We start from the raw sequence: 14,165 nt of genomic DNA on the forward strand, positions 1-14,165 counted from the left end.
TCGTTTAGGAGGTCAAGTCAACAGTTTATCGTTTAACTCCACGGGAAGAACTGAGAGACGGCCGAAAAACGCTGACTGTCTCCTCAATGATTGGACACGCTCACTAAATCATTATTCAGGCACCGTTCACACCACGCAGTCATTCGTGTGAGACGACATGTTTTGGAGCGCAGAAAACAATGATTTACAAAGAATTATGAAATAAAGCTGCGATCCTGCATATTTTATGATAGTCAACGATTCCCGCGAAAAGCCAAATGACAGAATCATCCATCACATTTGTTTAGCTGCAGCTGATTTGGGAAAACAAATCTTTTGAAATTTGGATATTGCGACTTTGACTAAGAGAAAATTAAGTGAAAATAAATTCTTATGAGCGAAGAACGATCATTGCTGGACTTTCATGTTCATCTGCTGAGAGGACGTATGATCAGTTAAATACATGCATTCACTGATTGGTTTTTGATGTCAGACTAAACTGCTTTTTAAACGTAACACTGCATGGCTGAAACTGACGTTGTGTTTAAGTAAAGCAATTACTTAGAACTAAATCAATCACAGTAATCAGTGGAGAGAAAGAACTTATAGAGCTGTCTTAGACTTTGTAGGATATTTATGATAAGCTGGCTCCCTATTAAGGCCAGGATTAAAAGACACACACACACACAGGAATCTGTTACATAGGCAAAACAATGAATAAGCTGAAATAAAAATCAGCCATAAAACAGTCCTGGTAATCAGTATCTCAGCTAGAAAGGCTGACTGATTATTACATGCGCCGTCTATATAAGTAAATGAGTAGCGTGTCACAAGACCAGAGGTCCCGCTGTTCATTTCTGCGGAGTGATACGACCTGTAGGAGTGCACCACACTGTTTTCCTGGAAGAAAACAGTGTGGCCTGTCAGCCACAGAAACTGCTGTAGAAATACATTAAAAAAAAACGTTTCCTGGTGTGATTTTCATCACGTCAAACTGCTTCCAAGTTTCAGGTGGCTCTCACAACTCAACTCTCTCACAGATTTCAGCACACATATTGTTTTTAACTTTGACAAGGCCGAGCGGGATGGTGTCTTTTGATTAGAATGGCACCAAATACAAAGGAGGCATCGTGGTGTCTCTGGCCGCTGTACGGTGCATTATCTGAGCCACAGCACAGCACAGGGAAACAATCAACTTGACAAAAGAGAAGTGAGCACTGCGGCTGACCTCTTAAGACACATGATGTTCTCATGTTGACGCAGCTCAGCTGTCAACATGCTGACGCCAACAGGACGACAGAGAAACGAAGAAAAAAAAAAAAAAAAACAGTCGTGAGGCTGAGACAAAGAAATCTGCATTATCTTAAAATGTTTATATTACATTAGCTAAACTCCTGAGAGGCTTTGCTTCTGTCCCTGCGTCCGCTCCCTTATGCCTCCTTCTCCTCCTTCTCTGCACTTTTCCTTCCTCCCATCCATGTACCTGTCACCCTCATTCCTCTGGTTCACCCAAGCTCAAAGACGAGCAGCAGGGAGGGGGAGGAAGGAATGAAAGAGAGGAGGCAAGGAGATGCAGGAAAAAGGGGAAGATTAGAAGAAAAGGGAAGAGAGTCTGAGTGGGGATCTGAGGAGGAATAGACCAGATGGAGAGGAGCGAGGGAGGTTAACGAAAAAAGAGAGGGGGGGGGGGGGGGGGCGCGAATGTGCAGGCCTCCCTCAGTGCTAGAAAGCCCTTCAAAGTGAAACTGGCCTGAAGAATTTCAGGTCAGACGGAGTGCGTAAGTGACCACCTCCAGCTCGGAGTAACTCCACTACAGAGGAAAGATTCCAGCTCATTTACTCCGAGAGCCCCCCTCCACCTCCAGGACCTTCACATTTGTCTCAAATGTCACTCAAAACAGCACGATTTGCATCCAGCATGAGAATCTAACCCAACATAACAAAGATCCTCAAAGAAAAGCTAAGTCTTGTTATAAAGTATCACAATATACAGATCCTTCATACAGCAACAAAGTCATTACTAATCAGAAGAGCTGCTTTAGCACTCGCAGAAAGGAGCTTTGCCTCTTCAGACAAACACATTCCTCCGGCTAATCAGCTAGCCCGCTCAAGGCCATAGCAGACATTGTTTCAAGCAATTACTACTGATGCTGGCGGTGTCACACTCGTGACACGGGCTCCTTCAGAGTGTGTGTGAGTGTGTGTTTGAGGTTTAGCACAGGTATTTGGTCATGCTTGACACCGAGCAACATGACTTTATTTTGGGATTTTGTTTTTTTTCCCCAGTGTTTTTCCCATTCACACATACTTCACACACTTAAAAATGAGCTAATCTTCACGTACTCTTGGGCCTACCCAAACTCACCGAGAGAGTCAATTCTCCCACAACAGCACGCTTACAGAAGACGGAAACAACAGCGATGTCATTACAAACAGCTGTTTTTTTAGCTTTTCCATCACAAAGTGAACTTCTGTTATTGTCATTTCTGGTAGTACTTTTAGCACAGAGTATACCCTCAGTGAATGAATGGAGCAGCATGTCTCTCTCTTATGCACACACACACACAAAGCAAACACCTCACCTCACTGGGGTAAAAGTCCACGCATTATATGATGAAGAACCCGGAAGTCTATGGGTAATAATACCAGCTTCTCTGTGTAGCCACTGAAGCATTTTTATCCCCCACCCTGAACACACACACACACACACACACAGTGGTGTGCCATGCCACTCCACTGGTTCCACTGGTTCCACTGTAGGGATACCTTGATCTCCATTCCAACCTCTGATTGGAATAAAGACAGCAAAGGCACTTAAACCAATCAGTTTGACTGTGATAAAGTGGTGAAACAGGCCCCTCTGGTAAAATGATCAAGCAAAACTTGACGGATTTCTATTTAAATCGAAACGCAAACAGCTGTCTAACCAGAAACGTCTCCATCAGAAGCTGTCCTGTTAGGAACGTCTTTGAGGCAAAGGCTTCTAGAAATTATTGAGGTCGTCTTTCATGAAGATACCCGTCTGTAACGAGCATGCTTTAAGGAGACTCAAGCAAATTAGATTTTTAAAACAGACAGAAACAACCTTCGGGGTCAGTTTTAAGATGTTACCTGTTTTCCAGACTCAGATGTTGTCGATCAGGCCGAGGAGATGCAGTCTGTGTTGACGGGGTATCTTTTCACACCTATCTAAAACTCTCTCCCTGCGTCCATTCACACTCCTTTGGTGTTGACAGGCTGCAGGAGTTTAGCCAGTCTCCTTGAGTGCCTGAGTCTGTGTGTTTGAGTGCCGAGGTAAGCAAAGGTGGTTTAGTGTTTACTCATTCTCAATGGCCAGAGGAGAGAGGTGGGGCCACTTAGGGCAGGTAACCCCCTCCCTCACCCACCTTTTCTCCCTCCTTCAATCTCTCGCTCTCTCTCTTGCTAAGCAGATAAGGAGTCAGAGGAAAGGGAATGCAAGGGATGAAAGGGCAAAGGGTGTGACTGACATCAGAGAAAAGTCATGAGCTTGCGTAGGATTCAGAACAATACACTCCTGATTACATTAAATGAATAAAACCAAAAAAACCTGACGTGGAGTAGAATGATGATCGAGGAAGTAATTACTGGAATTTGCAGGAAAATTTTCCAAATGCCAGCCTTTTTGTCTAAGAGGACAACAAACTTTCACAGTCCCAAAACAAAGCAATCAGCGAATGTTTATTCTACCTACAGACCTTTGTGAAACAGATAAACACACTCTAGCACTCACACAATAAAAGCTCTTCTTTCTTCTTGTTAGGCAACAAAAAACCAACAAAAGATCTCGCTGATCACATCAGCTCGTTCCAAAACCACAGATAGAAAATAAATATGTGAAATATATCAAAATCAGATGATGTTTAAACACCAGTTTTTAATAAATGTAACAGACTGGCAGAGCTAGAAACAACTAAAAAGTGAGGGAACGCCTCTCATTAAAAATAAAAACGTGAGGCTAGAGGCCTTTCTGTGGCTTTGTGAGCTAAATTTCTTTCACACGCTAACATATACTTTAGTGATTGACAGGTTTATTTTATTTTTAATTATCATTGCTAATTAAATGTTTACATTAAATGTAAATGTAATTAAATATCTCAACAAGCTAACTTTCAAGTTAAGCCAAGTTAAGCTATCAGAAGTTAAGCTAAATCATTTAAGCTAAGCTCAGCATGTTAGCTTGGACAAACAAGCTAACTTTGTTTATTTTAATCAGTCCTCACTATTGGGAGCAGTTAGCAGCAGTCACGGAGCTTCAGTCCAGTCTAGGGTTGCCAACTCCCTGAAAAATAAATAAGGGACACCTCGTGGCCAGGGCCGGGCGACCCAGTTGTCTTCACCCTTCCCAGTGTGGTGAATTTTCTAGCTCTTTTTTTGTGTGTGAAATTATTTTTTTAACCATTTGACTTGAAGTTGATTTAAGTAGATGTTTATTCTTTGTGATATGAACACATGTGAAACAAATGATCATTTAGCCATTTATTTTTAGCTCAAAATGACAACATTAACACATAAAACAGGTCTCCTTCTTAAACAGAAGCCTGTCATGCTTAACTTTTGAGAATATAAGTAAATCTTTCTTTAAAAGCACTCTGTCCTGCTTAACTTAAAATAATAGAAAACAATAGAAAGAAAAACATTCTTGTAACAGTGCACATTTAGTGCATTTAGTACAATTGGCTTCAGTTGAAATATTATTTCAGCTTTTCTAATGCTAATCAGCTGCTCCTGTTTGTAAACCCGCTTGTTCCTATGATTACGCATCATAACTCATCATCATTATTCATCTATGTATTACTTTTATGTATTAGTCATCTATTTGTTGTAATCATCTATCCTTGCAGTTGTTTATTACACAAAATAAATTATATTATCACACTTCTGGCCACATAGCGCTGATATTCACTGCACATGCCCATATTAACTTTTTCCAGCCAGGTGTTTTCCTTTTCCCATTCTTCCCTTTCTCTGAGCGAACAAACATTGCTGCTCTAACGCTGGGCTCACACTGTGCGGTTTTAGGCCCATTTTGAGCCGATTTTTGAGTGATCGGACCGATTTTGGCCTTCATTGTGCGTCGTGTAGTATACGTGGGGTAACGAGAAGTGATTAACACCTCACGACCAGCTCCCGATCATCAATCGCTCGTGAGGGTGTCACCACAGGCGCTCACACTGCTCACGCGCAAACGTAAACGTCGGTGAAAAAGATGGAGCAGCACGGCTGTGCAGCGTGTGATCTGGACACAAGCGATGGAGGCACAACTTGTAGAACTTTGGAAAGCTCATCCGAGCCTTTTCGATGTGGCATCACAAAATTATCACGACCACAACAACCGTGAAAATAGTTGGATTTACTCTGCTGCTCAATCACAGCTGCCTGATGAGTGTTTTTCATTAGCAATTTAGCAAAGTTGATGGTGGTGGTGTGTCTGTGTGAGTGTAAGACGGAGAGAGAGAGCGAGCGACAGATTTTCTGTTATAACCTTCATTTTATGGAGGCACAGTGTGAGCACTCAGGTCGCATCAGAGCATCGGGCCGTATAGTGTGAGACCTGCATCGTGACCTACCAACTTCTAACCCCTGCGAGTCAATCGTGCAGTTTGAGCAGGAGCTGAATAACGTGACTGAAAAAAATCGCACAGTGTCTGCCCAGCTTTAGGTGTACTGTCGTCCGAGACTTGCACCGCAGAGTCGGCGTTTGTTTCCCTGTTGGCCATGCTTCTTGTTGTGGTCATCTGTTGTCTTCCGGTATTTTCTCCGTAAGCGACCTTTCCTCGACCAATGAGATGAGCGGTAATCTGAATTGTCATACTCGAATTGTCATAAGTGTGCTGTCAGCTCATTGGTCACAAAGCAGGAGAGGGGCTGGGAATTATGTTTTCAAACAAAGCGTTAATTCCATAAACATTTATAGACTACTTTTGATTCTCACTGTATTACGGGACAAAGTGCGTCCCTTATTAGCTCAATACGGGACGTGTACTTTTGTTTCTAAATACGGGACGATTCCGTATTTTAAGGGACGGTTGGCAACCCTAGTCCAGTCTCAAGGCGGTTTGTGGAAAATTCACCAAAAAATGTTTTTTGTGTGTGTGTTTTTGCGCCGGTAAAAACAAGTTTGCCATATTTTTCACCAGCTAGTAGAGCTATGTTTGTAATTTGTTGGACAAAGATACAGTTTCTGTGCACCTGACAGCTACTTCAGTCAATCAAGCTGTGAGTGGCATGCAGACCTTTAGCTAAGGGGTTTAACAGTGTTCCCTTTTTCTATATCTTCAGGCGTATTTCAGTCAAAGGTCTGTACAGATTATTAACCTAGTGCGGTACTGTAAATCAGAAGAGATTACTTTAGGCTGGAGGCATTTTCAGTTGTATTGAAAGACACAAACCCTTTGTCAAAGTGATATATCCTTGATTTATAGCTCAGGTTCAATCAAGTCAGTATTACAAAAAGTCTGTTAGATATTTCTGGTTTTGCCACAGTGTGTGCACAATGACATTTTTCTGGCCACTCCCAGCGAGTATCATGATTAAGTTTCACCTGACTCTTTTGTTCATGTTGAATTAAATATGAACTGAAAGTCACTTTGGTGGTAACATATTAAAGACAAAGTAAATGGAAATCAAAGCAAAGCAGTCACATTCCAGTCATATTTACCAAAAACACGAGGAAGGTGACAGAGAATAAGAACTGACAATTTACATAACTACATAACACGTAAAGAGAACAGTGCCCTATAATCTTATCAGATGGGATACAGTTACTACAGGGGGAGGTTTGTGCATGTGTGTGTGTGTGTTAGTGCCATTGTACAAGTGACACATTAACCAGTGGCTCTGTTAATGAAGGACAGGCAATCACTGGTTCTTTTGGCAGTACACACTCTCATTATATGCAGATACCCAGTTCAAAGTTTAAAATGGAGAAATCTATTCTCTCTCCAGTGGGGTGTAAAAGGGTTGCTGTGATGGCTATACAGAGTCATAAATTTATTTTAAAGTAGGAGAGCGCGTGACTCAAACACCAAGATGACTTTATGGCTCACGCACTGCCTCTCAAACTTTAAGTAAGCATCTCTAAGGTGCCTTCCTGATCTCACATCAACGATTCATGACCCAGGCGATATTTATACTATGATAATATTATCTCTAATAACTCAAATACACAAATAATCTTTTAAAAATTTAAATAAGAACAAAACATAAGTAGGTTTAGAGATCATTAATTAAGGTTGTATATTTTTTTCAACTATCTCTACAAGAGGAGCTATAGTTAATAGATATATGAATTTGAAAAATCATGGCCGGCGCCAATTGTCCCTAAGTAAGAATCACTTCCTCCAAAAGCTAAAGTGGGAAGCTACTACGGTTTAAACCAACAGCAAGAACAGGGTCTCTCAAATAAAAGTGCAAAACAGCGTGAATGAAATGCAATACAAGCAAAGAGTCACAGCCGAATGAAGAGGAGACACAAACAGAGAGAAAGAGATATGGGACCGGCCCTGCAGGTCTGACATGAACCATTGGAAGCAGTACACAAACGACTTTTCCAACGGACAGTGTGATGTTCAAGTCTGTAGAAAAGCCAGATGTCTTGTTTCTAAATCAAAGTGAGAGCAGCAGATACCAAAAATTCAACACCCCAAAAGACCAACATCAGCTGATATCACTGAGCTGGAAGTTTACTGTGTAAATGTGGTTACACACAGAAAACAAGAATTTAAACAGTTTTATTGGCAGTTTTATTTTAATGTACATCTGACTTTTCTCAGCTCAAGGTTAACCGGTCTGTGCGTTCTGTAACGTTTTTTTCAAATAAAGTCAGTGTTAATTGAGCATGACGTTCGTTCAGGCAGGACAATGCCAGCCCTCATGAGCTGATGGCTCAGGTGATACCTGTGCAAACATCCAAACTGAAAATCTCATACAGTCAGTGCACATATACACACCACTTTGCAACCCTGACTGAATCTGACTGAATCAGTGCTATATCCATTATCATTGACACCTGCGCTGCTCTTTCTGCTTCTGTCCGCACCTCCAGCTTTCAATAACTTGCACATGAAACTAAGTCATACCACCAGATATTTAAATGTTAAGGTTTAGATACTGGCATTGACTTCAGACCAGTGCAAACACTCCAGATGCTCAAACATATGCTGATATGATACAGCCTGTGCACATTTCCATTTGCCTTTGCTAACCTTTAAGAACAATTATTCCGTTTAATGAATCGATCATAAAAACTTCTGCAAAATCATTTAAAAGTATCTGCTGCATTCAATTTGAGAAGTATGATCAGCGCTGCATTTTAGAGCGTTTGAAATTCACGTATAAAGTCAAACATCATCAGCGGGTTTGCAACGAGATCTCGTTGGGGTGGCGTTTAGGTTTTGTGTTGAATGTAAACTTCAGTGTCTTTACTACAGTTAATGCATAAACATTACAGAAATGCCCTGACATGTGTCTCAGCACCGCAAGGTGTCCGTTTCTCATGAAAAGATTTCCACCAGGCAGCAGATCACCCCACTGTCAGAGGCAGCAACTCAACCCGCTTTAAAAATAAAAAAATAAAAATAAAGACAGACTCTGGGGTTTCAGTGTGATGTTATCCATGTTTATCTGTCAGCATGTACCAGTCAGCTCTGACCTAATAACTGTAAAATATAAAATGTTTAATAGTAGTAAAAAGTACCAGTAAAACTATCCAGTATTGCTTCACATACAGTAGATAAGATCTACTAAAAATCTAAAACCAAAACAGAAACAAAAATATACACAAAAATGCAAAAAACAAAAACAGCATCTCCAGTCCTCCTTCTCCTTTATCACATACAGTTTTGCAACATGCTCTATTTTAGGGTCAGTATCACACCATTAAGTATTTTGTATTACTAAGTATTTTGTCACCCATGCCTTTTGTAGGACACAAGTGTCCTTGTGAAATGTAGCGAATCATAACTGGATGGGAACGGTTTCACTTCAGCATTCTCGTCATCATCACCCCAACAGAGGGAGCAAACAGCACAGGGTGTCAAACACTTGCATATATGTGATTGCACAAAGCTTGTAGCGTGCACGGAGAGAGAAAGATTAAACCTGTCCAGCATAAAGAGGGGGGAAAAATGCTGTTCAGCTTAAAAATGCTCAGATAATAAGACTGCACTGAAGCCAAACAGGAAAAGTCTGGTTCTACTCAGTCTAACACTTCCTCATTCAAAGGGTCACCTCGCATCCTGTAACTGCTGTCAGCCAATCTGCATGTCCCACTTATCGTGAACAAAAATGACTCAGCACAAAAAGAAAGCCTTTTTGGCCTCCTACCGCACAACCGCGCGCTCACAGGACGTTAAAGTCCTGATCTTTTTTTTTTCTTCCATTGTGATGAAAGAAGTTTTCCCTTTTGCCTAGAATTTGTCAGCTGACACGTTGGTCATGTGGCTTATCGCTAACCAGTGAAAGAGCAGCAGCAGTGTGTGTGTGTTTGTGTGCTTAGCTGCTACAATCACTGCCAAGGTCAAGGAGACCATGAAAGAAGGATAAAGAACTATGAGTAAAAGACCTGAAGGAGCTCAAAAACATGCGGACACCACAGAAATAAAGAAATAGTCATCCTTATGACTGTTAACCGCACTGTAGCCACCTATTATCTGGCCAACAACCAGCAACCGCTGTAACGTCAATGTGGATGAGTGTCCTCCACCAACACGAGAAACAAAACTAACAATCATGTGACGGAGCATGAGCAGCAAGGGCGTGAAATAAGAGACAGACCAGAGGAGATGGGCCAGTTGTACAGGATTAAAGCTGCGCTTGTTAAATCACCACTTCAGCTAAAATTCACGCAGTATTGTGCAAAAGTTTTAAGCCACCCCTCATTTCCTTACATTTTGCCTCTAAGGAGCCAGACTTTCTTGGAACATTTCAAAGCAGTCTTGAGCAAGGCCTTAAGATCTTTCAGTGATTTTCTTTGGACATTGGCTCCTTTTCCCACTCATTTCCAGTCCTGTCCCTGTCCCCAGTACCTGACCATCTTCAGAGGAATGTTTTTTCTGTTTGTTGAGCCACTCAGCCCTGACACATTACTCATTCATAAATAAATAAGGCACCTGACTCAAGGGATGAACCAGTGTTGCGTCTACAGACTACTTAGCTTTACCAGCATTGGTACAAAACCACATCATTTGTTCCCATTTCTTTTGTTGAATCTATGAACTATGCCACATATATCACAGCCTGACAGACACAAAATCGTATATTTGCACTACCAAGATGATTCTCAAAGCTGTTAGCTGGAAACTTGGCATATCTCAGCATGCTGCAGAGCATGTCCTTAAAAATTTGAGGAAACAAAGACAAAGGGAAGACGAAAGAAGAAGTGGCAGGCCTAAAAGCTATCCACAACAGATGAACAGTATCTAAAAGTCATGTCCTTATGAAGAAGGAAAAAAAATCCAATCCTGACAAAGGACCCGAGTGATGTGTCTGGCCCTACACATCTACTGTGCGGGATCATCCAGACAGCAAGAACAAAGAGAGCTTTGAATGTCCTTCAAGAAGCCTGGAGAACTGCTCCTAAAGAAATGACAAGAAAGCTTCCCTAAGAGATTTCAGTCTGTGTTGTAGACTGAAGAAGAATTGTCATTCTGAATGTCTTCTTACCCATTTTGTAGTGTAAAGAAATGAGAGGAGGCTCAAGACTTTTAAATTAAACCACAATAAAGGACACACAGCACTTACTGCAAATAATTCTAACTGATAAAAGAAATCTTGCGAAACTAGATGCACTTTCCTAAAAAGAAAAAAAGAAAAAGAAGTCCAGTAAGGACAACCGGCCAGTGTTTGTGAAGGACACTGAGCGCACAGACATTCAATGTCAAGGATGTCAGCAAACCTTTTATTCTGGAACCGTTTTCCAAACGTGACGCAGCGTTTTTAATGGCTGCTCAAACAGCAGTTCAGCGTCAAAATGTTTGCCCTGGTAATCGTCAGCAGTCACCAGTTAACTTTGTGAATATTTGCATTAACAGGACAGCAATTTTGATATGTTCACTGTAGTACAAACGCGTGGTTAACAGTCAGAGCCTCTGATTGGTTGTCTTATCATATACCAGCAGTAGTAAGCATCACATGTCTTTATGAATGGAGCATCACCTATAATCAGTCCACTTCCATAAATGTACTGTATGTCATGCTTTAGCATACAAGTAATGCATCTTTTGTCTTTTGGCATCATCCCTTACTTCCTGGAAAGACTGAACAATCTCTAGCTAGCACACCTAAAGAAATGAAAACACACACACACACACACACTCGGTAAAGTGAGAAGGGAAGGTAGGCAGATAAGAACAGAATGAACAGAATGAAAAGCGGATGGAATTCATCGCTGTTCTCGACAGCTAACGCACAATAGCTGTTCTGCTAAACAGTGTCATGCACACCGCCCCGAAACAGAGGCTTAATGATGTGAAAAATACAAAGACATCACCCTGAGAAACTAAAGCAGTGTGAATTCCACCTGTTCACCTGCTCCCGTACTGAAACCCCTAATACAACAAAGGGGAGGGAAGAAGGGGGGGTGTGGGAACATAAGAGAGAGGGAAGATCAGAGAGAGAAAGAGCCAGACTGTCTGCATATAAAGAGTGTGTGTGTGTGTGTGTGTGTGTGTGTGTGTGTGTGTGTGTGTGTGTGTGTGTGTGAGAGTGCTTCAGTGTGGATACTTTGTCAGTTTTGTGCATCAGTTCAGATTCAACCTACGGAACATTCCATTCTGGCACAGTGTGAGTCTGCGTGTGCACATGTTTGTGGTCGTGGTTTAGATTTGAAGAATACCGGAAAGTAGTGGTTAAATTATCTGTTCTTAACATATATGTAAATGACTTTACTGTCCTCTTAAGTGATGGAAATTCAGCCCTGTGTGTCTGCGTTTGGCCTTATCAGGAGATCCAGTGCAGAGCCGTGTGTAGCTTCTTTCCCTGCAACAGACTCACTTACACACAAAACACACCCCTCAACAACATCCACATTTACTCGCCCTCCCTGCCAGTATCAAACCACCCTCTGCACACACACACACCTTGCCTCTTGGCCTGCTGTCCAGACAACTAACCCATTGTGTGTAGCAACAGGTATGCAGAGAAGAGTCTGTTTGAGTACATGCAACAAGAAACTTGGTGTGTGTGTGTATGTGTGTGTGTGTCTGTGAACAAGCTAAAAGGATACCTTGGCATTTTTTCCCCAAGTCTGTTTCATAATGATTCCAACATGAGCTTATGCACTTTACTTTTGTTTTGTAATCTCTGCAGCTCCTCTACGAAAGCATCTGAAGTTTAACTGTCTGTTAGGACAAACGTAGGGTTTGTCCTACGTCCCTTACATTAGAAACCGGTTATGCCACTGCTAATATGGACAAATACAGAAGACAAAGCATCATACATACGTTTGTGAACCTGTCTTATAACATGTCTCCGACCTCACTCGTTTAACCCGAAAGGGCGCAAGAGGAGGATTTAGGAAACAAGCAGTGAAATGAAGCACGATAACAGCATTAGTGTACGAGCAGGTTTGGGGGACAGAAGAGGGAAGGGAGGGAGGCGAGCAGGATAGGAGGAGAGGATGGAGGGTTCAGCGGTGTCACCGCACTGGGGGGGTGGAGGGGTTACTCGTGGGTCAAAGGTTGAACAGCACAAAGGCAGAGGGAGAGAGGGGAAAGGGGGGAAGAGGAGTGTTGATCCAGCCTTCGCAGTGAGTGGAAGTCACCTGTTTACACACTCGACAGTTCCGCCACGCTCACAGAAGGAAGGCAGTTGCACAATATCACATCTCAAAGGCACAGTCTAATTACAAAGAGGGGGAAAAAAGACTTTTTCACATTTAAATGTTGTGAAATCAGTCTACACAGACAGATAATCCGAGTTTTGAAATAACTGTCTCCTTATCGTGGTTGACAGCGTTCATGTGGTCAAAGAATGAAATATAAATGATCCCTTTGAACACTAATCTTCAGTGCTGTTCAGTGGAAGCACTACATATTATTAACTATATCTAGGAGGTGAACACAAGAGTACACAGTGTAAGAAGCTAAGTGGTGGTGGCTGGGGTAGATAGTGGAATTAAGAGTTTGGACAGTCTGACACTACGATTTATATTTGAAGTCCTACTTGCATGTTGATTTAGGCAAAAAAAAAAGTATGGTTAATTAAAGTGGCAATAAAATCAATGCAGATATCTTTCAATTATAAAAAGTGTACCAATGCTTTAGTTGAGTTGAGAGTAAATAAACTGTCAGCAACCAGTGAACAGGTGACCTATCTAACTGTATTTTGGAGAAAGAATTTTTTTAATTTAATGAAGACACAACTTGCATATTCTGCTACGTATCTACAGAGCAGATTTAACACATATGTATAATCCTGCTACTAGACTTCAGAGGTTTCAACTCCTGATAATGTGGTTTTTTCACACACAGCACAGCATTTTCCTCAAAATCTACTTCCGCAAACAGGATTAGTCCGTTAACTGTTCTGGACAGACATGTTGGTGCTGAATTTCTTAAGTAAAATAATCACCACAAACTGGTTGTTTGTGCTGTCTTTGCAGCACAGCAGGTTTCACCAGTACAAAACCACTCAGAAATAACTGAATGCGGAATCATTACATGGTAATAGTTCTCCAAGCTTTCATAAATATGTTTCAAGGAAATGATTTTATCCTCAAAAGTTCCTGCTTGAGAACATTTCAGATCTACAAAAGGGTTTGATTCACAGCTGAACATTTCTGATTGGTTTAGTAATTGAGGGATAACTTTTGTAGTAGCACAACAAGAGCTGCTCGCTTTTACCAAAAGAGAGACAATCTAGAGAATTTGTCGATCCTTTAGTTATTGATAAACAAGGCTGGAAAGAGCATGTTCATCATGATAAATGTCAGAGGACACCTTGCAGAGTAGGTAGTTTAGCAGCGACTTGCTTTGTTGCTTGTAAAGTTGGCTGGCAGACTTTGCGTTATATCTGTCCATGCAGAATACATTTTTTTAGCTTTCTCTGGGTACTTAGCAAAAAAGAGCACACACAGAAGGCTTATTTTTGCATCTCGCACCACTCTTTCAAGAAACAGTTGCCTTTGAGCTGACTGAACTGTGGTGATGATCTCTGCCTGGAGGTCA

General features: G+C 41.5%; 1 protein-coding gene across 9 annotated transcripts in view; it reads right to left on the minus strand.

Annotated features, from left to right (window-relative positions):
* Window positions 1–14,165, minus strand: part of rbm47 (RNA binding motif protein 47) — a 52,502-nt gene that overhangs the window by 17,150 nt on the left and 21,187 nt on the right. The window contains exon 1 of one of the 9 annotated variants that reach the window (XM_086295754.1): window positions 3,091–3,264. The exons of the other annotated variants lie outside the window; for them this stretch is intronic. The gene's annotated coding sequence lies outside the window, so the exon portion shown is untranslated. Of the gene's footprint in view, window positions 1–3,090; window positions 3,265–14,165 lie in introns of those variants that run through there. 9 annotated transcript variants of the gene reach the window in all.

The sequence above is a fragment of the Aulonocara sp. 'chitande type north' Nkhata Bay genome, linkage group LG6 (genome assembly GCF_057382095.1).
Source record: "Aulonocara sp. 'chitande type north' Nkhata Bay isolate Kocher_YH1m ecotype deep benthic linkage group LG6, A_spYH_male_GT1.1, whole genome shotgun sequence".
Taxonomy (NCBI): Eukaryota; Metazoa; Chordata; class Actinopteri; order Cichliformes; family Cichlidae; genus Aulonocara; species Aulonocara sp. 'chitande type north' Nkhata Bay.